The 23,279-nt window shown below is 43.5% G+C and overlaps 1 protein-coding gene across 9 annotated transcripts in view; it reads left to right on the plus strand.

Moving 5' to 3' along the window:
* Positions 1-23,279, plus strand: part of Sox2 (SRY-box transcription factor 2) — a 709,100-nt gene that overhangs the window by 159,781 nt on the left and 526,040 nt on the right. The window lies entirely within an intron of this gene.

A 23,279-nucleotide genomic window follows, 5' to 3' on the forward strand; every position in this document is an offset into this window, starting at 1 on the left:
ATCCAAAGCATGGGAATTGAGTCATTGGATAGAAATTATCTTTGGCACGGCTTTGTAGGTAAAATGCAGGCACCCAGTTCGATTCGAATTTCAAAAAAATAAAGACCATGTTTCAAGAATAAATGTCTCAAGGACTGCATTACATACCTACACCAAAAGAAGTTGTTATTTGTCTGAAATTCAAACTACATGTACCCTTCATTTTTCTTTTCAACTCTACTAACTCTCACAGGTCCCAAGCTTCTGTGGGAATATTTAAAGTAGGATAAATTCATGATTATTTTGACCTGAGGCAGAATTTGTCTAAAATTTGGTCCATGAGATTCCTCAAGAAACTTCCCAAGACTGTGGCATTAGCATTAATGTTGTCATGGTGAATGTGCAAACAGATGTAATGTGAGCAAACAGAGGCCGAAGGGTCAACCATATACAGACTTTCTCAGAGCCAAGTTTTTATCACACTTTAGTTGACATATTAATTTCCATGGGCAGAACCTTGTCTTAATTTTTCTAAGAAGTGGATTAATAAAATAAAATAAAAAAACAGTGGGGCTGGAGAGGTGACTCAGTGGTTAAAGGCACTTGCCTGCAAAGCCTGATGGCCTGGGTTCAATTCTGCAGTACCCGCGTAAGCCAGATGCACAAAGTGGCTCATGTGTCTGGAGTTCATTTACAGGGACAAGAGGCCCTGGCGCTCTCATTCCGCCCCCCAACTTCTGTTCACAAATAAATAAATAACATATTTTAAGAAAATAAATAAAAACTGGTATAACCTCTTGTCTCATGGAGGTGACAAATGTTTTTAGTGTGCTTCTCTTCCTATAATGTTCTCATATAGAGTTTACATAGTCATAACCTCAGAACACTGCAAACATTTTTCACATGCATAGGGCATGAGCTGGGACTAAGGGGCTTGGGCTTGACCATTGTGAGGCCTTCTTAACTTTCTTACGATGTTTCTACTCCTTTGCCTTTTGACTTCATGACTCATTTTACCTCAGTGTTGAGAGCACAGGAAAAATTGAAAACTTTGGCTGCATACCAAGGCATGTGATTTTATTTTTGTAGAAATTTAAATGTTTAGATTGTGTCTATTATCTTAAATTTAGCCAGATATTTTGATATATATATATATATGCATGTATATATATACACATACATTTTTGAAACCATCTTCTTTCTGGAATTCTTATGAAGTAGACCAGTGAAATTTTTATTTCTCATTTCCCACAAATATTTACTTGTGCTTTCAGATAGGAATTCATTATCTTAAAAGCCTGATGTCGGGCTGGAGAGATGGCTTAGCGGTTAAGCGCTTGCCTGTGAAGCCTACGGACCCCAATTCGAGGTTCGGTTCCCCAGGTCCCACGTTAGCCAGATGCACAAGGGGGTGCACGCGTCTGGAGTTCGTTTGCAGAGGCTGGAAGCCCTGGCGCGCCCATTCTCTCTCTCTCCCTCTATCTGTCTTTCTCTCTGTGTCTGTCGCTCTCAAATAAATAAATAAAAAATTAAAAAAAAAAAAAAGCCTGATGTCGGAGCAGGGAATGGGGAGATAGATTAAATTAAAGATACTTGTTTTCAAAGCCTGCAGGTCCACGTTCAGTTCCCTAGTGCCCACACAAAGCCAGACGCACAAAGTGGTGCATGCATCTGGAGTTTGTTTGTAGCAATAAGAGGCCTTGAAATACCCATTCTCCCTCTTTTTCTCTCTCTCAAATAAGTAAATAAAAAATATTAACAAATAAAAGTCTGAGCACCTCTTCTCTCGCTTTCATTACAGTTCACGGAGTGGAGACAGTTCATTTCTCTAGTACCAGGTCTCTCGGTCTAGCTGAGCCTGTATCATGTATTCTGCTTGCCCACTCCTCCACAGGGCAGCTACTTGACTGGCCCCCCTCTACCTATGCCCTGGAGTCAACCCCTCTGCCTACTCCACAGCATCATGGCGTACGCACTCAAAAAGTGAAGCTCTGCCTTTAACTGCATGTCTTATACAATTGATTTATTTATTTCCTTCCTCTGTATATAAAAAAGCAAACCCTCAGTGACATAGAGCTGTTTCTTCTACTCTAGCCTCCTTCCCCAAGGTCACTAAAACCTTCCACCTTGACAAGCCAGTGGTTAGTTCTGGCCTCACTGCACCTTCTCCTTCATTACCACAGTCCTCTTCCTGAGTTCTTTGTTTGTCTACTTCATAAATGGCCTACTCTCCTCATTTCCATTTGCTGGCTTCAGCTTTCTTTGTGGACTCTATTTTGGCTTTCTCTCCTTTTTTTTCTGTTTTATTTTTATTTATTTATTTGAGAGCAACAACACAGAGAGAAAGACGCAGATATAGAGATAGATAGATAGGTAGGTAGAGAGAGAGAGAGACAGAGAGAGAGAGAAAGGGAGAGAGAGAGAAAGAGACAGAGAGAGAGAGAATGGGCACGCCAGGGCCTCCCGCCACTGCAAACAAACTCCAGACACATGTACCCCCTTGTGCATCTGGCTAACGTGGGTCCTGGGGAACCGAGCCTCAAACCGGGGTCCTTAGGCTTCACAGGCAAGCGCTTAACAGCTAAGCCATCTCTCCAGCCCTATTTTGGCTTTCTCTCACACAATTCTAAAAGAGGAGGGCCTTGGGGCTGTCACCCCATCCCATGACTTTGCATGCCACATGTATCCATGCGCCAAGATGAGTGTGTGTGTGTGTGTGTGTGTGTGTGTGTGTGTGTGATGTGTGTTTGTGAGCAGAGGTCAGAGGATAAGCTCAGGTGTGGGTACTTAACTTCACCCTTGTCTGAGAGCAGGTGTCTTCGTTGTCCTCTGCTCTGGACAGCGTGCTGCGTATACCAGACTAGACGACGCGTGAGCTCAGGAATTCTCCCATCCTTGTTTCCCATCGTGTAGTGTTCCGAGCTTACAGACCTGCACTACTGTGTCTGGCTTTCGATGACTTCTGAGGGTTCAAACCCAGCTCCTCACACTCTTACAACTCATGTTTTTTACGCACTGAGCCAGTTCACTGGCCCATAACCCCCACTTTTTAGAGATATGGCTCCGTATACCAAAGCGGCTTATTTCGGACTGCCAACGGGCATTCGGTTGCTGGCAGAATTCTCAAATCTTTGCATCCCTAGCTTGCTTCTCACATACCAGTAGACTTGTTCCTCTTGAGTTTATTACCGGGTCTCTCTCTCTTCATCCAGATGGCAGTATCAGAAGCCTGGACTGCATGGCTGATCATTGCTTTTTTTGTTGTTTGCTTTTTAAAATACCACATCTCATTCAGATTTTATAAAGGAGTGGGGAAAGGAGAAAATTGGGAGGAAGATAAAGTGGGAGAAGAGAGGTACAACACGTGGAGCCCAAAAGCCCACATAGGCCACATGTAGTTCAGGAGTCTATGTGACCAGCTATGGATCTGGGCGGTGGGCGGTGGGGGGGGGGGGAGATGTGGAAATAAAATAGAAAAGAAAGTTCAAGGAGCTCCTGCCATGTGGGGAGCTGGAGGGAATAAAGAATCCATGCAGAGAGTAAGGGCTGGGAGGGGGAGGCTCTGTCAGGACCTGGGCCTGGGCAGAGTCAACCCAGGTCCAGGGGAGGAAAAACTCACCCACAGCTGGAAGTTCCCAAGTCATCAGAGAGCCCTGATCATTCTTCCATTTGTACTCTCTCTAGTCAGTAGTTCTGCGACTTGATGTTTAGGCAATAACCTCCAACTCAAATCAAACTTACTGCCTCTCTCACCCAGCCTGTGCATTGCTATGGACTGATTCGCCATAATCTGTTATTTTTCCTGTCTCTGCCCTTGGTCCTGATTCCAACCCCTCCTCTCATGCACACTATAGACACAGCCATTTAACAGCTTCATGTCATATTTAGAGGAAAATTCAAGCTCTAGCATTATCGACAAGGTCCCTCAAAGTCCCTACAACTCAATTAAACAGTTTTAGTTTTCAGTACTTAGCCTGCAGATGACTTTTCACAGCCTATGTTTTGAATCACAACTTTCTTTCTATATGTATATCTCATCAGATATGCAATAGTAGTTCATAAAACTACAGACTCACTGTTGTAAGGACAATTTCTTCCCGAATTTCAATATTTCAGTTGTGCAGGCTAGTTTGGTAAGATTACGTTGCAAATGGAAGATGACTGTGTTTCAGTTTCCTAGGCATTTTTTGGCTGTGACTAGTAAGACTGTCTTGGACATTAATGGCAGTATTTTATTTCTAAAATGTTTATTGTTCATATTCATTGCACACGGTGCGATGTTACGTAAGGACACTTTCATTGTGAGTATATAATGTTCTTTGAGTCTATTACTACCATATGCCCCTGCCGCCCTCTTTCTCTCTTCCCTATTACTCTCCTTTGTTCACCTACACCATGCCTCTACATATGACGTGAAAGTTGCATTTTATTCATTTTTTTTGTTTATTTTTATTTATTTATTTGAGAGTGACAGAGAGAGAAAAAGGGAGAGAGAGAGAGAGAGAGAATGGGTGCGCCAGGGCTTCCAGCCACTGCAAACGAACTCCAGTCGCTTGCACCCCCTTGTGCATCTGGCTAACGTGGGTCCTGGGGAAGCGAGCCTTGAACCGGGGTCCTTAGGCTTCACAGGCAAGCGCTTAACCGCTAAGCCATCTCTCCAGCCCATTGTATTTTATTTTTAATGGGATGTAAAATCACCGACCAATCTCATAAACTGAACTGAATAAGAGGAAGTTATTCAGAGTGCTTCTACTGTGTGCATGTTCAGATATCACATACATGCAACTTTACATGATAGAGTTTATATGATATTAAAATCTCAGCTTTCATGGGCTGGAGAGATGGCTTAGTGGTTAAGGTGTTTACCTGCAAAGCTGAAGGATCCCGGTTCTTCCAGGACCCACATAAGCCAGATGCATTAAGGGGGTGCACACGTCTGGAGTTCATCTGCAGTGGCTGGATGCTCTGGTATGTCCATTCTCTCTCTCACCCTCCCTCTTTCTCTCTCTCTCAAATAGATAGATAGATAGATAGATAGATAGATAGATAGATAGATAGATAGATAGATAAAATAAGTTTAAAATCTCAGCTTTCAGAAAAATATGATATTCTTGATGTGATTTTTTTTTTTTTTAACCCAAAAGAAGTAGTATGTATGTTGGATTGGCGACCAGGATAGCAGCTGTCAGTTTGAGTTGGAATTTTGCTAACTGCCAAGTGGTATTTTAAGAAGAGAAAATAGAAGTAAAGGGACTAAAATAGCTTTTGTTGAAGTTGAAAGTCAACATTTTAGTGCCTCAAATGTGCACTTGGATGTAATGACTGTGTTTGGCAGGAAGGAAGGCTTTGTGAGTCTGAGAGCATCAGCTGGGGGAGGCGGCCTGTCTGTTGAGACAGAGTGGGGCTGGGCCTGCCTGGGGAGGACGCTGGTGCTCTGGTGTACATGTCAACAGAGCGCTCTTAAATGTCAGTGTCGCCAACACAAGCCAAGTAGATAATGACTGTTAGCCAATGACTCGTGTTAGACAAATTAGAGCTTTGGCCATTGTCTTTCAAGTCAACAAACATTCACTGATTGCCTGCTATGAGCATGCCTCTAAGGCAAGAAGTGTGCAGATAAGAAGCGTGCTTCTCCACAAAATTTTACCCTGGTGGCAAGGCAGGCATCTCATGACTGGTTATGACATATGTTTATGTTATTCTATTAATTTCAAAGGAGGCAGTGAAATTTGAAGAAAAGTCAGCTGGTGTCCTGCTTCAAAACTTTTTTATATCTATTTATTTATTTATTTATTCATTTGAGATAGACAAAAAGAGAGAGGAGAGAGAGAGAGAATGGGCACACCAGGGCCTCCAGCCACTGTAAATGAACTCCAGACGCATAGATCACCTTGTGCATCTGGCTTATGTGGGTCCTGGGGAAGTGAACCTGGGTCTTCTGGCTTTGTTGGTTAAACATGTTAACTACTAAGCAATCTCTCCAGCCCTGCTGGGTCAATTTATGTCACCCACATGAACCTGTGTCTGCTTGTCCTTCTTTAAGATGGGCATGCAGTATTCTCAGAGATGGTGCTCATGATTCAAATGATGCTTTCATTAGAGTGCCCCATTTGTAGGTACCCATTCACCCCCTATTTTTATGGCTATCAGAACTTTTCTTTGTAGCCAGACTTCTGGATCATTTACCCAGTGCTGGTCACTGAACAGGCAGCTGTGGTGGTTCAAATCCCCTGTCCTCCATAGTGTTTTGCATGCCTGCTCCCCAGCTGATGGTCATTTGGGAGATAGATCCTCAGTGGAGGAAGTGTGGTTTGGGGGTGGGCTTAGAGGTATTACAGCCAGTTCCATCTTGTTAGACTGCAGCTCACTTTTCCACTGCTGCTTTCTATTTGCTGTGGCAGAAATGATGCCCAGAGTCTGCTCATGCTCATGCTTTCTCCTACTGTCATGAAGCTTCCCCTTGAGACTGTGAACAAAAATAAAAAACTTGCCTCCCGTCAGCTGCTTTTGTCCAGTGTTTTGTCCCAGCGATGAGAAGCTGCATCATAACACTGGTACCAGAGGAGTGTGGACATTGCTTCTAGAATCCTTACTGTGGACTGTGAGGCTTGGCTGACAAGGGGAAGAAAGAGCTTTGTCCAGACTGGGCTAGAAGCAATTTGTGTGAGACTCTTGCTGTGATCTGCCTCTGTCGTGAGAACTTGAGCAGGGTTGGATGACGAAGAGATACACTGGTGGGAGCAGAAAGAAATGGAAGTTCAGATTGAAAAGTACAGCCGGTTTAGCTGCAGTTGTTTGAGAGATTACCACCACTGAGGCTGGCCCAGCTGCTCTGAACTGGGATGGCAGGAAGAATCACACTGTTTGGAACGTAGAGGGCCTGGATGCTCCAGGAGTGTCCTGCTCTTCAAAGTCGCCTTTAATTTCCTCTGGACTAATAATTTGGTAGCCCACCTGATACTGCGAGATGTTTTCCCTGTTTGTTTTAGGTCATGCACTGGCTCAATCTTTCTTTGAAACGCTGTCGAAGTTTGGAGTCTGGACGTCTGTGCAATCATGTGTTTTGGTTTTACCGGGTCACAGTTAAATGACCTCAGACTCTGGGGATGTTTGGATAGTGTTGGGATGGATTAAAAAAAAAAAAAACCCTATAAGCTATGAGGACTTTTAAAATTGGACTAAATGTATTGCATTTTACATTGTGGATGGTTGTGAGTGTATGGGGGCCTAGGACGTAATGTGATGGTTTGAATCAGATGTCACCCACAAACTCATATGTTTTGAATGCTTGGTCCCTAGCTGATGGTAATTTGGGAAGTGGAGGCTTGCTTGAGGAGGTATGTTGTTAGGGGTAGGCTTGGGGGTGCTATAGCCAGCTCCCCCTTGAAAGTGGTTCACTTTTCTACTGCTATTTTCTACCTGCTATAGCAAGAAGTTATGTCCAGCCTCTGCTCATGCCTTGCCTTCCCCTACCATCGTGAAGCTTCCCTGTAAAGACTGCGAGCTATAACACAAACTTTCCTCCCCTCGGCTGCTTTTGGCTGGGTGTTTTGTCCCAGCAAATGTAAGGTAACCGCGGCAGCAGCAATCAGCCTGTCAGGTGCCCTGATGGGAGATGTACGGATACTGGAGCAACTAGAAGCTTTGCAGTGCCCCAGAGCTAAGGAACAGTCTCATTCACGTAAAAGCCATTTCTGCCTTTTTAAAAACTGGTTCACATTCCTTCCACTTTTAAGGAATTAGTACACATGCAAACAGTGGCCTTTCCCCACGTCTGCTTGAAGGCCACTGTTCCGCACTGGCATTGAACTTTGTTTCTTTTCCCCGAAACTTTGCTCTGAGTTGTCCTTATGCCCATGAGGGCTGAAGTCATTTCATTCAGCCACTTCCGTTAATTGTTGACTTCAAAGTTGGCAAATGGGGAATCCTCCTATCCTCATATGGCCTTCGCCCTTTTCCATTGCCTGGGCTCCTGGCCCACGGCTGGGCACTGAGTGGACGCACAAACTCCTTCTTGAAGTCTTTGTTTCTTTCTCATGTTAACCCCTGCATAGGGGTGGTCAGGAGGAAGTGGCAGGTAGAAGAATTCTAGAGATGCTCACTGGTTGCTCCTTAGAGTCCTAAATTTTTGCCAACGTTTCCTTAAAAGTTCCTCCACCACTCTTGCAAAACAAACCAGTGAGCATATTACCCATGGCATTAATCACTTCATGCGCTAATCAAGCTTTGCATTCCACATCTGTTTGTCCAAGCTGAAGATGCTATTTCAATGTGCCTCACCCCCCAGCCCTCGAATCCTCCCTGCACCCAAACCTCCAACCCAGAAGGTTGTGGCTATTCCCTTTGTTGCTTGTAGCTTCTTTGGTTTCATGACTATAACTTTTTGAGAAGCAATTACATGGTCTCACATGGCATTCAAAGAGCACATGCACTTGAGTTTTATAGCAAGTTAATTTCGTTTAGGTTTATCGTATTCCTTTTGATGCATTTGTGGGATTTTTTTTTTTGTCCTCGATGCTGACAGACAGTACAGTGAGCATTCTCAGGGAACTAATGGTGCATTCCAGATGTGTGCTCCCCAGCTGGAAGCTGAAAGCCCACATTCATTTATTCCTGTGTACTAATCATAAAACATGAGACCTTGTACTTAGCAGATGAAATTTAGTTATTATTTTTCCAGCCATAAATTGGTAAGGATTTCCTTCTTGTATTTTACCCTCTTGTCTTGACCATAAACCTGAAGCTTTCAGATTGAGTTATTTGGACTTTGTGAATTTTTAAAAAGAATTTTATTTTTATTTACTTATTTGAGAGAAAGAGGGAAGGAGAGAGAGAGCAAGCAAGCGAATGTGCATGTCAGGGCCTCCAGCTACTGCAAACAAACTCCAGACATGTGCCACCTTTGTGCATCTGGCTTGCCTGGGTACTGGAGAATTGAACCTGGGTCCTTTGGCTTTGCAGACAAGTGCCTTAACCACTAAGACATCTCTCCAGCCTGCACTTTGTAAATTTTTATGGGTGTGTTAACTATGATTGGAGTCAGTCTTGACTTTCAAAGAATGCCACTTCAGAGACATCTTTGTACTTACTCCTCTTCTGAGTAAAGGTTTCTCCTGGCATAAGTTTGTCTATGATAAACCCGCCCCTTCTGCACCTCACGGGAATTTCTGTCTTCATGTAGGTGGATGTGCAGCCAGTACACACTGGTGTGACCACCTACAGCTTACAGCCAGTGTGAATTCCTATGCCCTGAGGCTTCTATTCTGATTGCTTGAAGCCCAAGTGTTGCTTGTTGTTAAACATTTGTGTGTGTGTGTGTGTGTGTTCATGTGTATATGTGTGAGTCTGGGTCTATGTGTACCATAGTGCGTGTGGAGATCAGAGGACAACTTTTGGGTAGTTCCTTGATTTTTCTACCACATTTGAAGCAGGTGTGGGTTTTTTTTTCTTTTTAATCTCTCAATTCTCACCCTGGTATTCCTTGCTGCACTTGCCAAGACTTTCTAAGAAATTCTCTTGATTTTTTTTTATCTCCCATCCCACCATGGGCAGGCTGGGATTACAAACACCACCATGGCTTCTTTTTATGTTTCTTTAATGTGAAGTATGGAAACTGAGCTCAGGTACTATAGCTTGAGTGGAGAGGACTCTAAATGCCTGCCCAATGTTGTCAGTGTTTAAGAAGTGACAAAATCATTGGGTGACATCAGGACCCCACATTCACTCATTGTTTAAAGCTAGTGAATTTTAATTCTTTTTGTCAACTACTAAGGCATAAATAGACCAAATGGAAACCATCAATAAAAGACTGAGCCTATCTACAAACTGCTTTTATAGCTCTGGCTTCTGGCCTGGGCCCCCAAGGCTGTTGGGAACTGAAAGCTTTTAGATGGAAATGTTTCTGGATTCAGAGAAGTGTGAATCTACTACCCTGATAATGCCTCCCTCTTCTGTGTGTGTGTGTATGCATGCGTGTGAGCTCACTCATGCACACAAGGGCACATATGCAGGGGAATGTCAGAGGACTACTTTGAATGTCATCCTTAGGACACCATCCACTGTTTTATGAGACATAATCTCTCACTGGCCTAGAGCTCCGCACTCAGGCTAGGCTGGCTGGCCAGTGAGATCTAGGGATTCCAGTTGTCTTCCCCTCCCCCTCCACTATTAACTTTTTTTTTTTTAATTTTTATTTATTTATTTGAGAGCGACAGACACAGAGAGAAAGACAGATAGAGGGAGAGAGAGAGAATGGGCGCGCCAGGGCTTCCAGCCTCTGCAAACGAACTCCAGACGCATGCGCCCCCTTGTGCATCTGGCTAACGTGGGACCTGGGGAACCGAGCCTCGAACCGGGGTCCTTAGGCTTCACAGGCAAGCGCTTAACCGCTAAGCCATCTCTCCAGCCCGACTATTAACTTTTTAAGTATGGGTTCTAGGGATTGAACTCAGGCAGACAAACACTTTACTTCCTGAGCTGTCTCCCTGTTCCCTTCCCTGCATATTTCTTTATAAAATAATAGACATCATTTTACTTAATAATCTCATAGTGTGGTCAAAATACCCCAGGACTTACTGAGAAATCAAAAGATATTCAGGCTGTATTGTCTGAGTCAGATGCCTGACACTCTTTTTTCTAATACTTTATTCCACTGTGGTCAGGTTGACATGGTGGTGATAGAGTTTATATCCTTAGATGATACGAGAAACTATGGTTTGCATGAAGATCCACTGATGAATATTTTTTGAATTCCTTAAGCTACATGAAGGAATCCAGCTTGGATTGACCTCAGTACATCTTCAGAGTTTTGTTTAATTGTGTAAACTTTTCCTCAAGCTGCTCATTGACGTGTCCTAGGATCTGGGTATGGGCCCATAAATTCTAGAAAGGTTTCACTGAATGTACAGTGTCTTGGCAATTTTTGTCATGCAAATGTACTGCTGTGTTTGAGAGTCAGTATTTTCTTGAATCTACAAGATTGGGCTTGATGACTGGCCGGTAAGGTTGTGGTGGTCCATGGCCCAGTAGCATGGGCACCCAGGGAACGCAGAACCAGAGTTTCCACAATAGACCTGCTCAACCAGAACCCACACCTGAGCAAGATGCTCAGGTGACCCATACCATTTGCCAGATGACTGTCTAATTAGGATGAAGTCAGGGAGAGGCCCTGCTAGGTGGATGTGACATCTAATGTCACATGGTAGGCTCAGTGTCTGACTCACCTTCCGCTGTAGATGAAGGATGCCAAGTTCTGTCCAAAGGAGAATTTGCAGTGGTGATTGAATGTACTTACCTTCTGATTCTCTTCACTGTGTAATGGTTCTGGCCACTAGTTAATTTTGTCTTTTGCTTTGCCAGTGCTGGCGATTGTACCCCTGGCTTTGTACATGCTGGGCAAGTACTCTACCATTGTACTGTAGCCCAACTTGACACTAATTGCTTTAGTGCTATTTTTATTTTTTTTAATTAAAAAAATATTTTAAAGAGAGAGAGAGAGAGAGAGAGAGAGAGAAAGTTGGCGTGCCAGGGCCTCAGCCACTGCAATCAAACTCCAGACACTTTCACCATCTAGTGGGCATGTACAACCTTGTGCTTACCTCACCTTTGTGTGTCTGGCTTATGTGGGATCTGGAGAGTCAAACATGGGTCCTTAGGCTTAGCAGGCAAAGGGCTTAACTGCTAAGCCATCTCTCCAGCCCTTTATTGTGATTTTTGTGACAGTCTCACCCTATAGCCCAAGCTGGCCTTAGACTCAACAATAATCCTGCTGCTTCAGCCCCTCTAGTGCTGGGATTACAGGCATGAGGCCCTACTTCCTGTTTGACCCTATGTTTGATTCTTTACTTTTAAAAGACAGCTGTGTATTTGATAGCCATACATGAAAAGCTCAAGTTTGATTTGGCATTTCTGTGATTAAGTCATAAACATTTATTTGAACATTTCTGTTTTGTGATTTGGAGCTGGCAAAACATTTGAAGTCATTTAAAAATATTTTGTATTATTTTATTATTTTATTTGTGTGAGAAATAGGCAGACACAGAGAGAGAGAAAGGCAGAGAGAGAGAGAGAGAGAGAGAGAGGGAGGGAGAAGGGGGGATAGGCATACCAGTGCCTCTAGCCACTGCAATGAACTCCAAATGCATGTGCCACTATGTGCATTTGACGTACATGGGTACTTTGGAATCAAACCTGGGTCCTTAGGCTTTGCAGAGAAGTGCCTTAACTGCTAAGCCATCTCTTCAGCCCAAGTAATTTTTTTAATGTGCCTTGCTTTAGATGCTCTTGACTCTGCTAATATAAAAATAAAACCATACTCCTATAAAAAATTTAAAAGTCTACAGGTCCTTTTTCACAATGAGAGTTATTCAATATTTATTTTATATTTAATAATAATAAGTTAAGTTCTTATTCTTATTTTTGTAGGGCCATTTACTTTTGGCTTTGGAAGTAGCTTCAGAATGGTATTGTATTTAAATATTGCATTTCCCACAATAAAGCTTGTTCTCCAATTTATTTTATCATTATAATTCTGTAATACACTTACAATCTTTTCAGGAACACTTTGTAAAGTTTTTTTTTTTAAACAAATTCATTGAAAATGTACTTTTTCTTTAAAATCATCCTGATAGCTCCCCTTCCTCTGAATCTGCTCCAAATGCTTATGCAAAGTAATGTCTGGTGATTTGGCAGCAATTTTTGGTGGTGCCAGCTACAGCATTAGAGCTGGCATGCTCCCACAAGGCCAAGGATCTTTCTAAACACCTTCCACTGCCCAGGACACCCCCACAGTCCTGGCCCCACGATATCAGTAGGGCTGAGTTTGGGGATCCCTGGCTTAAACACACCGCTGAAGTGACTACTGTTCCAACCTGCAGTTAACTCACATGCCACAGACAAGCTATTTAGAGACATGAAGCAGCTTAGTGGTTCCAAACACATAAAGGTTAAGTACAATAGCTGCCTGTTAATAAAAGCTACTGAAGTGAGAAAATCCTGCAGAGTTTGCATAAGTTTGGGAATTCCCCACTCCCATTCCCCAGCCACTTCACCAGTTGGATGGGTTTCCTGTTAAAGGAAGCATAGCAGAACACTGTCATGAAAATATTGGATATTCCAATTAATAAATTCCAAATAAAAGTGGAATTAAGCTAAAAATGATAAAGAGGCCTTGAGTGGCTTGTTGATTAGAAACTAATGGAAATCCTTGTCTAGGATAAAAACACCAAACAGGCAGCAGCTGCTGGTAATTTGGTGCAAGTAATTGTAGAGCCAATAAGTTCAAGAAGTGCTTATTAAAAGAAACTGCTTTCCTATCTGCTTGCAAGTTCAATTGAGTAATGCGCTCTACATGTGGTCTGACACTGGGTAAATTATACACCTGATTTAAAAACACTCCATCCAGAAGAGCTCCTATTTTGCTCATCCATAAAATTTTTACTTTCTTCATTACTACTTGCAGCAGCGTATGGCATAATATCTATCAAATTAGGCTTTGAGGATGTCTCGGGCTGGCACCCTGCTGACTCCAAACATGTGCTTAATATTACTGCAGAGCTATTAACCCCATGAGTGCCTGGACTAGCCACACAGGAATGCAGAATCTGTTTCTCTGCTGCTGCGCCCCCTCCCCCCACCCACCTTCAGAGAAGGAGAACAAGCCAAGATCAACGGGAGAGGCGGAGCTGGGGTGTAGTCACTGAGAGGAGAAATAAGTAGTTGGAGTTTTATGGGAAACCAGGAAGGCAAAACGAAAATTGGGTCATCTTACTGTTTCACAGTTTTAAAAGGCAGCAGTGAAATGTAAAAACACTGGGCACCAAAGCATTCTATTTGCACTCACACACTCTGGTAGGCAGAATACAGCTTGGAGTATTTTATTTCCATAGGCAAATATGTGGGTGAGCAGAAAATTCTAGTGAACATTTACTTCTTTCTTTCTAACAGGCTGCATGCTACAGAGATAGCAACAAACACATTCCCCTGGCCTTCTTGCAGCCTACCTGCATTTGGAAAAGGGGCAGTGTGTGTGTGTGTGTGTGTGTGTGTGTGTGTGTGTGGTGACGGGGTGTTGGTGGGAGGTGTCACGGTTTCACCAAATCAAATTAATATGATGGCAAAGGAACTCAGGGAAGACAGTGCCTGGCCCAGCAGCTCTACCTGCTAGGTCCCCCGTTGGAGTTGACCTGTTGCAGAAAATAGATTTGTGCGCAATCTCAGCCAGATGCTGTGGCTTCTTATTTCATGATCACCATCTTCTACTTGCCATGTATCTGGAGTGTCTGAGAGAAAGCATGCTTACTACACAATTCCATATGTATTCTTTTTAAAATTGTTTTGTTTATTTTTATTTCTTTATTTGAGGGTGACAGACAGACAGAGAAAGAGGCAAAAAGAAAGAAAGAGAGAACGGGCGCCCCAGGGCCTCCAGCCACTGCAAACGAACTCCAGATGCATGCGCCCCCTTGTGCATCTGGCTAATGTGGTTCCTGGGGAATCGAGCCTCGAACCAGGGTCCTTAGGCTTCACAAGCAAGTGCTTAACCACTAAGCCATCTCTCCAGCCCCCATATGCATTCTTTTTGTGACCTCATTTGCTCTAAATTAAAAGAAAATATGTCGGTCATAATTGAATTCAATGTGCTCTGTGGACAGATATTTTTTTTTTTTCTCTTTTGGTTTTTCGAGGTAGGGTTTCCCTCTAGCCCAGGCTGACCTGGAATTCCCTATGGAACCTCAAGGTGGCCTGGCACTCATGGTGATCCTCCTACCTCTGCCTCTCAAGTGCTGGGATTAAAGGCGTGTGCCACCACACCCGGCTCAGAGGTCCTTTTGAGAACTTGCTTTTGGTTAGAAGTATTTTGTCATTCTCATATTAGTCTCAGGAGATTGGTTAATGTGATTTTTTTTTTTTTTTTGTACCCAGAGATAGATCTACTCTCATGGTGCAGATAGATTAGGCTCTAGGATCAATCAGATTCCGGAAACTGGAATAAACACTGGGGGGAGGGAGTAGGCGACCTACTCAGGACAGAGCTTGAGAAGTGTCATCAAGCCAGAAACAGGACTGGATGTGAGAGGAACATGACAGATGAGGCAGCAGCTGTCGTCACACACAAGATCAGACCATAGATGGATGCACTTGAGAGACACTTTGCTAAAGTGGTTCAGAGTCCCTCGAGACGGTAGTATCCACAGGGAAGAAAGAGGGGACAGACACCCAAACTTCTTGGAGTTTGTGGACGAGGTCACCGGTAGTGAAACAGAAGTGGGGAGCCTGGGCTTCCTTTCGACAGCTTGAGGGGAGAGTGGAAGCTGGCTGAACTGTCTTTCAAGAGAGGATCTTAACGTGGACGAAATGACAAGGGCAAGCTCGGTTCTGGTTCCTTGGCTGTCACCTTTGGCAAGTTCGGCTCAGTACACCTCTCTGTACCTGACTCCTAAGTGAGTGGATTTTTCACAGAACTCCTGGAGTTGTGGGTGGAAGGTGGAAAGCACTTCATTGTGTTGGATAAATAGCAAGGAGTTAGTCTAGACAAGAGAATATTTCTATATTTTATGAACTTTTGGGGGGAAGGTACATTTAAGATCCCAAATTACCCAGAGCCTACAGTGAATAAAATTGCCATATACATCAGCACAAAATGTTCCAACACTCTTATTTCTGGGTACAGCTAAGTAAAATTGCAGAACTGCGTCAAGGAGTAAATGGAATTTCATGACAAAATTGCAAACTAATCTTTGCTACATCTTTGTGCAACATGGCAAAGTTCCTTCAAGCTTCCTTTTAAAACTCCCATAGAAAGCTTTGGCTTCTCTTTTCTTTGAGTTTAACCTCTCCTTTTATTCTTTTAAATTATTTTATTTATTTATTTAAAGAGAAAGAGAGAAAGAGGCAGATAGAGAGAGAATGGGTATGCCAGGGCATCTAGCCACTGCAAACGGACTCCAGACACATGAACCACTTGATACAGCTGGCTCTGTGTGGGTACTGGGGCATCAAACCCTGATCCTTAGGCTTTTCAGGCAAGCACCTTAACCACTGATCCATCTCTCCAGCCCTAACCTTTCCCTTTATCCCTTTTTCTTTCTTCTGGATATTATTTGGAGTCCAGTGAAGGTGACTTATAAAAACCTCTCTAAATTCTCTTCTTGTTCCTCCTTCTCAATTGGCATGAACTTGGAGAGGAATGGGTTAATTTCAGAAGTTTTTAAGACACCTCTTCCTTTGGGCATCTTGGTTCGATTTGAGCATTGTTGCTTACTAGTTGGTTGGGGATGTGCTCCTGTGAGCTAGGAAAGGTAGATGAGTAATCTTCTGATACTTTCATTCTAAGTGTATTCTTTCAGGATTGTAAGTATTGTTCTTTTAAACTCCACTTTGGAAAATAGATATGTGACAAGTTGCCGAAAGTTTTCGCCCTTTTCACCTCTCTCCAAAGCAAACATAGTTTGTGCAGAATGGCACCTAACAAACCTGTTGCTGGTCCTCTTGTCTCTCTGTTTGTGAGGAGCAAGGGGCTCCACTTAATGGAAAAGATTCCTGAAGCCTTGTTTCTTGTGAGGAAGAGCTTTGAGCAGAAGCCTTAAAAAAAAAAAAAAAGAAGCATATATATGTGTGTGTGTGTGTGTGTGTGTGTGCGCATATATGAATGTGGTATCATTTCTTGCCCCTGCAAAAGGACACCAGATACACGTGCCACCTTGGGACCTGGCAACTCGGGCCTCCGTGTTTTCATCATAGACAGCAACACCAGCGTTTCTACGCCACTACACTGCTCACAGTGAGACTGTGCTCCCCACTGAGGAACTGACACTCTTATCACTATGGTCAGGGTTCATCCTAATGTAGGTATTATTTAAGCTAGAAAATAGGTAAAGGAGTTAAACATGGGCTGGAGAGATGTCTTAGCAGTTAAGGCGCTTATCTTTTGAAGCCTAAGAACCCAGGTTCGATTCCCCAGGACCTATGTAAGCCAGATGCACAAGGTGGCACATGCATCTGGAGTTCATTTGCAGTGGTTAGAGGGCCTGGTTTGCCCATTCTCTCTCTCTCTCTTTCCCAAATAATTTTTTTTTTAAAAATTTAAAAAGAAGTTAAACTTCACTTATGAGCAGCATCAGCTTCTGTTATTGACAGAGTAGATTTCAAAAAGTGTTAACACTCTGTCTCTAGATAAACATTAGGACCAAGAAATGAAAGGACAGGACTTAGCACTGTGACAGCCAGCGACACAGCCCGACCCAGGCAGACACTTAGAGCTACCGCTTCCATAAACGAGCTGCAGAGGTGATTAAATCTTCTGACCATCTCTTTTATACTTTTTGAAGTTTCCCCAAAGTCTGATGAAGAAAGATACATTGTCATTCCTTCAAAGAAAGCATAGCAGTAGCAACAGATCGTAGAATATAAGAGTGCTCCAGAAACAGGGCCCACAGTTCATTTGATTGGAAAAGGGCAGCACTCCGGAAGTGACATCAAGGGTTCACAGTTACTGGGTTTTCAGGTGCTGACCCCGTGCTAGGCATTCTGCATGCTTCCCTGACTTTAGTCCTTCTGTCAGCACTATCCCTTTTTACAGACTAGGAAACTGGGGCTCAAGAGAGGCTGAGACTTCCCCCAAGTCTTCTAGCTGGCTGTAGAAGATTCCACCAGTTGCTGTACTTTGCACCCTGAGCTATGTGGCCTCAGAGATCACGTGGACAGCTTGGGAATTATTGGCCGGACGGCTGCCCTAAGTTAGTCCAGGCAGGTCTCAAAGCAATTCAAAACAGCCGACAACATTAACTCACTAATTAATAAACTGTGCATGGAGCTGCTTCCTCCCCTCCAAAGTACATCTTCAGTGCTAGGCTATTCTTGCCACTTGACATATTATCCAACAATCTGAAGCTTTTAGGTCTTTTTTTTTTGTCAAGTTGGAATTGTGCCTCTGGTCTCTTGGGAATCCCCAAACCATCTACAGATAGCTAACCTTTTTTCCTGTGTCCTTCCTCCCAACTTCGGGACCCACTGAAGGTTTATACCAATGCAGGAAGATGAGATGAGCATATGCATTTCTTTGCAGTAAAGAGTAAATAGCAATAGGTTACAGTATTTCTTTATGTCACAATAATTTTTAAGCTGAAAAAAATGTCTTAGCACCATGTGTATTAGTTACTTTTCTTGTTACTGTGACCAAAAAAAAAAAAAAACCCTGGTGACTAAACAGGGAGGGAATGGCAGATAGACTTCGGCTCACGGTTTTTGGAAGTCGGGTGCATGATGGTGGCGAAGGCACACTAGCATGGATGCGGAGGAGCTATTACATTGTGTCTGCAGTGAGGAAGCAGGGACGTGACAGAAGGTGGGTCACAGTGACCCCCGGCCTCAGTCAAGCAAGCCTACCTCCCACAGATCCCACAGACTTTGTACACAGTGCCGCAAGTGGGGGACCAAGTGTTCAGAACACGTGAGAGCCAGTGGGAGACACGTCACATTCAATGCACAGCGTCCTGCCTTTCATGAAACTCTCTCGAGACCCTGGAAGTGGCCGTGGGCATAAGAATCCAGTGTCTGAGCATGAACGCCTGCTCTGCTCCCTCCTGAGAGCTGCTGCGAACTCACATCCCAGCCTATCGGCTGCCGCTGCAGTCCTCAAGAAAAGCCTGGCCTGAGGTTGGAGAGATGGCTTTGTGGTTGAAGCCCTGCGTGCAAGCCTGACAAGCCCAGGTTCATATCCCCAGTACCCAGGTGAAGCCAGATGCACCAAGTGGTGCGTGGCCTGACACACAATTCTCATTCCCTTCCTCCCTCCTTCTCTCTCTTCCTCCCTCCCTTCCCCGTCCCTTCCTCCCCCCCCCCTTCCTGTCTCTATCTCTCTCTGTGTCTGCTTGCAGATAATAATAAATAAGGTATTTTTTAAAATTTTTTTTGTTTATTTTATTTATTTATTTATTTGAGAGCAACAGAGAGAAAGAGGCAGAGAGAGACAGAGAGAAAGAGGGAGGGAGGGAAGGAGGGAGGGAGAGAATGGGAGCGCCAGGGCCTCTAGCCACTGCAAACGAACTCCAGATGGGTGCGTCCCCTTGTGCATCTGGCTAACGTGGGTCCTGGGGAATCAAGCCTCGAACCGGGGTCCTTAGGCTTCACAGGCAAGCGCTTAACCGCTAAGCCATCTCTCCAGCCCAAATAAGGTATTTTTTAAAAAGAAACAATTTCATTTGCTCTCATACACTGAATAAATTTGGAAATTAATAATTGACAGATAAATGGGACACGCATGATTAAAACTAGTCACAGTAAATCTTGAAAAGATAAGGTTGAAAGCAAGGGCGCTGCCAGGTAGCTAATATGACAATGCAGTCTTGTGCCTATAGTGCATGCATGTCAGCATGTGATCTTCTGTAGAGTGAATCTGAGCTACCCGGGGACCACACAGCTGTAAGGTTGCTCCCTGCTTGGGAAGTGAGTGTTTCTGTTTTCCCTTCATTCCTCCTGAATTCACAGGGCACTCTCTGACCTCCCCTGGTCCTCAGGCTTCTAGGAGTTGAATCTGAAGTGCTGTCCTTGGGCACCGGGCACCGATGGAAAGTGGTTCCGATTGTAGCTCAGACATGGGGAACCAAACGTCTCTTCCATGTTCTGCCCACCTGAAAACCAACCAACCAACCAACCCTCAGCAAACTAGAAATAAAAGCAGCAGGGCTGGAGAGATTGCTGAGCAGTTAAGGCACTTGTCTGCAAAGCCAAAGGACCCAAGATCGATTCCCCAGTTCCCACGAAAGTGGCACTTGCATCTGGAGTTTGTTGGCAGTGGCTGGATGCCCTGGCATGCCCACTCTTTCTTCCTCTCTCTCTCTAACTTTTTCCCTCTCAAATAAATAAATAGAAATTAAATATTTAAAAAAGAAAGAAAGAAAAGCAACAATGTTGGGTGTGGTGGTGCATACCTGTAATCCCAGCAATCGGGAGGCAGTAACAGGAAGTTCACTGCAAGTTCAAGGGCAGATTGGTCCATATAGTGAGGTTCAGGTCAATCTCAGCTATATAGTGATAGCCTGTGTGAAAGACAGAGGGACAGGGGAGGAAAGAAAGATAAAAGAAAAATCAACAGAACATACTTTGACTGATAGACCATAAAATGGAGGCTCAACAGAAATGAGATGAAATAAACTAGGCTATTGCCACTAGGAATAAAATGATATATTGACAATAACAAGGCTCAGTAGCTCACTGATACAGGGTTCTTCAACGAACTGCCTTGTTAATACCGTAGACAACTTTGAGAACTATTTTATTCTAACTTTGATAATATTTAGAAATATTGCCGGGTGTGGTGGCACACGTCTTTAATCCCAGCACTCAGGAGGCAGAGGTAGGAGGATAGCTGTGAGTTTGAGGCCACCCTAAGACTACATAGTGAATTCGAGGCCAGCCTGTGCTAAAGTAAGACACTACCTTGAAAGACCAAAATAAATGTACACACACACACACACACACACACACACACACACACACACACACATATGGAGAGAGAGAGTGAGAGAGAGAGAGAACCACAATTGTGCACCAACCATTATACTCAAATCTGTGTAGGAACACACTGGTACCAAGCATTCTACTCTGTCCTTACTTGGCCCTGTGAAGTTGGAGTTCTCCTTCTGTCCCACCAGACGGCCGAGGCACTAATGCAAGGCAGCAGTCCACAGTCACACACCTGGTCGGGCGGGGGTGGGAACTGTCTCCAGGTCTGATGCTCTTACCATGAGCCTGTGATCGTGCCTTGCCCCGTGCCACAGAGGTGGTGATAAAGGCTACAGGCTCTTCTAAGCACGGATTCTTCACACAAAGTCTGCCGAATGTGGTCAGGACAACAGCAAAAATGTGCTGTGGGTTTAGTGGGGGAAAAACCTGGAGAGACTTACTTGAATTCTAGCTAACTGCAGCCATGAGCCCCCAGAGCTCTCTAAATCACACTTTTTCTGCCGCAGGAATGGGTAGAAGAATTCCTCCTCCGTCTACCCGCTGTTAAACTACCCTCTAATCCCAACGTATAGTGTTTATTCTTAAACACGTTTTTACTGGGTGTTGAATTTTCACTATGCTTAAACCATACTGTATGCTGTCTTACTAACTGACCCCAAACACCATAAATAAACTTCAGCAATGACATGAATTAAAGTAGCCTACTCTACTTATGGTCCTCATTTTACGAGAAGAGTATGTCTCCACAGTCATTCTTAAATCAGAAATGGGAGCATCTCATTGCCCATAGGAAATTAGTCCTCGGAATAAGGTACTCCAATGACACTGTATGTAAAAATATTGGATAAACAGCAGATGAGATGAGAGTTCAAATGCTTTTCAAAAAGGCTCCACTGTGGTCTGGAGAGATGACTGAGCAGTTAAAAGGACTTGCTTGCAAAGCTTGATGGCTTGAGGTTCAGTTCCCCAGGACCCATGTAAAGCCAGATGCACAAAGGCCCCACCTCATATCTAGTGAAGTAATACAAGTAAAAAGTTGGCACCCTTCTGCCTCAGAGTGATTGTCTGTTACTGCTAGGGCCGAGGATGACCAGCACTTCTAATAGAACCAAATTAGAATTAATTTGCTGGCTCATTTTTTTTGTCCTTCAAAAATATGAAGTTGCTGCTTTTGAAAAAAAGTTATAGATTTATACATAATTTACAAGTGTCCTATAAAGGTTACTTATTTTTAATTGTAACAGAGTTTCTGCTACTGATGACACTTTTCGACAGTGTGTTAATCATTACAATTTTTACACTTGCCCACAACAGTGATAAAAATGAAAGCTGAGGGCTGGAGAGATGGCTTAGCCATTAAGGCATTTGCCTGCAAAGCCAAAGGATCCCGGTTCGACTCTTCAGGACCCACATAAGCCAGATGCACAAGGGGACACATGCTTCTGGAGTTTGTTTGCAGCAGCTGGCATGCATCGCACATACATCACACCATACACATACATGACACCACAACATTATACACATGCTAAGTAAAAATAAATAAACAAATAAATATAGATAGATAGATATTTTTTGGCTAGTAAGGAAGTTTCTTCATAGCTCACGAATACATTGTTGTGATACATCATTCTTTTTAAAAACAATTATTGGGAACTTTAATAGATTAACATATTGCAGTTTGGTCAGGTTCACATCACATTATCCTCTTCTGTCCCCCTCTCCCACCCCCACTCCATAATTAAATTTGTTAGTAAGAAAGACTTTCAGTGAGGGCTGGAGAGATGGCTTAGTGGTTAAGCACTTGCCTGTGAAGCCTAGGGACCCCGGTTCAAGGCTTGATTTCCCCAGGACACATGTTAGCCAGATGCACAAGGGGGTGCATGCATCTGAAGTTCCTTTGCAGTGGCTGGAGGCCCTGGTGCACCCATTCTGTCTCTGTCTCCCTCTTTCTCTCTCTGTCACTCCCAGATAAATAAGTAAAAATAAATCTTTTAAAAAAAAAGAAAAACATTCAGTGAGTCTTATCACATACTATCTCTGGGCTAACCACTTTATGTACATTGGGGCATTTAATTCCTTGAGACGATTGGGTTAATTTAATAAAATGAATAATAATAACTAATAATTAATAGTAATAACTATTGTCCAATTATTACGTATGACAAACTGAGGTTCAGACAGGCTAGAAACATGCTAAGGTCGCATAACTGGGTGTGGACTTGCACCCACGTGTTCAAAGCCCTTTCTTCCTACTCTCCATGGTACCTAGACCAGTGGCACCCTTGGTCTCCTGACTTTTGTCACGGTAACTGGCTCGGTCTTGCTGCACAACTTGCTCTGTGTCATGCTCTCTGAATATGGAGTGAAGATGACTGGTCTTTTTCTACTCAATTGTGTTTTCATGGACAAATGATTGTGAAGAACTGAAGAAAAGAGAAGCTTAGAAGTTAGGAGCTTTATGCACCCTTTAAGGAGACAGGAGTTTGTCACAGGGCCAGGCTTCTGGTGCCTATATTGTTAATGAGTGAAAAAGTAAGATCATGTGCTTTATAGATTTTTTTCATGTTTTCTCAATATACATATGCATACTGGACTCACACTTAAGTCAGTGAGGTGCAATCATAGTTGGAAGTACGTGTGTGTGCATGCATGCAGTCCTGTGTGGCTCAATGGTACAGATGTGCTCTGAGAAATGCATCTTAGGTGATTGGTCCTTTAGTGGACACTGTGGACTTGTTCACACACCCCAAGGTGGCACAGGCTAGTCACTTAATGTACTCTCTTAGCAAGTATAGATGCATATGGCTGCTGTTGGCTTTCCTAGTATGGTGGCTTAT

This window comes from Jaculus jaculus, chromosome 11, assembly GCF_020740685.1.
Source record: "Jaculus jaculus isolate mJacJac1 chromosome 11, mJacJac1.mat.Y.cur, whole genome shotgun sequence".
NCBI lineage: Eukaryota > Metazoa > Chordata > Mammalia > Rodentia > Dipodidae > Jaculus > Jaculus jaculus.